Source organism: Rissa tridactyla, chromosome 6, assembly GCF_028500815.1.
Source record: "Rissa tridactyla isolate bRisTri1 chromosome 6, bRisTri1.patW.cur.20221130, whole genome shotgun sequence".
In the NCBI taxonomy this organism is placed as follows: domain Eukaryota; kingdom Metazoa; phylum Chordata; class Aves; order Charadriiformes; family Laridae; genus Rissa; species Rissa tridactyla.
The window spans coordinates 20,032,325-20,034,918 of record NC_071471.1 but is presented as its reverse complement, the minus strand read 5'-3'; positions in this window follow the sequence as shown (position 1 = coordinate 20,034,918).

The window sequence follows — 2,594 nt, the reverse complement described above, 5'->3', positions numbered from 1 at the left end:
GATTCCCAGCTTTAATTATCACTGCACACTGGAATTTTTCTTCTGAGTCTTGCATCCACATACTGACTGGCCCCTGTGTTAAGCTTATAGGCTCCCTGGAGATCACAGATGAGAAAAATACATGTGTAAGGCGTGTGTGTTTACAGGCTTCTCCTGCAGTATTTCAGTGGCAACAGGGCACAAAAGTGCAATGGTTGTAAACAAGAGCAGGTCACCTGGGGGAAGACAGGAGAAACTTCAGTTTTCATCAAAACAGGTAGTGATCTCTTACATATGCTTAGTGCAGAGACAGCTTGCAATTACCATTTGAAAGTAATACCACAATTCGGCTAAAGCAAACCTGAATTTATTGAAATAGAGCTGTTTCCACAACTACGAAGCATTTGTATTCGTTTTGTGGAGAAGCAAAGCCAGCCGGAGGTCCCCTTGGGCTTAGACTCAAGGTTTGAGATCTTCAAACTGAGGCCTCAGGACAACGCATTTCTAAAAATGAGTAAATAATCAGTCTGTCAGATTTTTGGCAGAGCTTTTGCTTGTGTCTCCATAGTCATCCTGGCAGTCTTAGTGTACAGAGCTGGTCAGTCAGTAATTGAGGCATTAAACTATTGTACCTCAAGATATCTCAAATCTTTCATAGCTGTGTTCTTATTGGCTAAATCTAGCAGAAAACAGGCTATGGAAATAAATGTCTTCACAGCCATCCTGGAAAATGGAATTAAGAGAGGCAGAGTTGGGGTTTTGGTGGTGGTTAAAGAATTTGAAAGCAAAAGCTGGCAAAGCTGTAGTAGAAGCTTGGATTTAACAGATATATTTCAGCAAATGGATGTGTGAGGCGGTCTTCTAAATGCTAGAATTTCATTAGGGATAGGGGAGAAAAGAAACTACTTAATGCTGAATTTCTGTAAACAGGGAGATGCCTTCAGGTCTCAGATGACTTCACGCATTGTAGTGATCCAGTGGCAGTCTAAAGGGTGGCAGGGAATGTCAGATTGAGCTAAATCCCAGTCCTAATAAAGGCAAGAGGAGGGGTTTTTTTGGTTGGTTTCACAGGGTTTTGGATTTACCCCTGTTCTATGGCTTCTGAACAATTTATTTACACAATATGTTTGACCCCCCACTATATAGAAGTTGTAAATCATGTTTCTAAGAGTCCTTTGTCTCCAGTGGGGGTGCTCTGTTGGGGCTCATTGCAGTATGAAAGGAAAAAGAAAAAGAAAAAAAAGAAGAAAAAACCACCCCAGTTAGACATTTAGATGGTAAGTTAACTTTTATATGAAACTTTCACTATATATAATGGGCAACTTTAAAGGCCATATACGCACCACCTGCTTTTTGTGCCTTGCTCAGGTCTCAAAACTATGGTGTCATGATGGTGATTCAGATGGCCTTTGCCCAAGCCTGTGGAATTCTGGCTCTTTAGGGGCATTACAAAAGCAATCGCAGCACCCAGGAGAGGAGCTTGTGTTCAGTAGCCGGAGTACAATCCTAAGTCATTATAAAAGCCTCCTGGCAGCATGGCACAGACTTGGGGTCTTGATCTCTTGTTCTCAAGTCACCATATCCATCCTCTCAGCTGGAACTACGCAGGCTTTTTGATAAACAATAGAAAATGCTTGAAGTGGTAAAAATGTTTAGCTGCTTTCAGAGATAGCTGAGCTGCCATGTGTGTAGTTGTCTTTAACCACGGTCCTGCAGGCATCTACGTATGGCTGGCTGGCCCAGAGGGGTTGATCAGTGCTTGCATATAGACTTGCATCCACTTAGGTTCCTGGCATTAGGAGGTTCTGTGCAAGTTCTGATCTTAATGCAGCTTGTGGAAGGTGAGGTGACTTGTAGAGCTAAGCAATTGGGAAATTTGGCTCAGTAAAATATCTGCATCCTCACCTATACTTCTATCAGCATGGGTGTGTAGATGCACTCACTAAAACCACTGCAAGTGTAACCTGAGAAGAGGGGACAGCAATCGGTTATATGCAAAAGAGACAAATTCCCTTTGGGTCCTTTCAGGCCCCTTATCGGAGTTTAATTGTCACCTTCTTTCTCTGCATCTCCATGACAACCTTTCCATTGCAGTGGTCATGTCAATATCTAACAAGCCAGTGAATGAATCAAAAGGTCTCTGTACAGTGGATATTATACAGTCTGTGCACCAGGCAGTAAGTGCCCATTTCATCACTCTTCAGAAGGCTTAACTCTAAAAATAATTTTCAGAGGAGCTGTGGTAACATCAAGTCAGAGCTGTTTTATTTGCTGTCCTAAGGTTCTCCTGCTGCAGCTGGGATACTCTGCTTGCTCTAGGAAGAAATAAGAGCAAGGACAGTTAAGAAGCCAAGATAAAGATGCAGATGTGCCTATGAGATGGTGTCACTTCTGGTGACCTACACAGCGCCTGGCATTGTTTTCTCACCACTCTTCCAGCTTGTAGCATCTGTTTCCCTGAGCTGATGCTCCTGCCTGGATGATGACTAATGAAATAATATTCTGAGCAGTACCAACATATGGCTCAGTGATGCTGTCTTTGTGCTAGAACCCATCATCTTGGGGCAGTAACTGTTCAAAGGGTAGCTACAGATATAACAAGGCATTTCCTATCA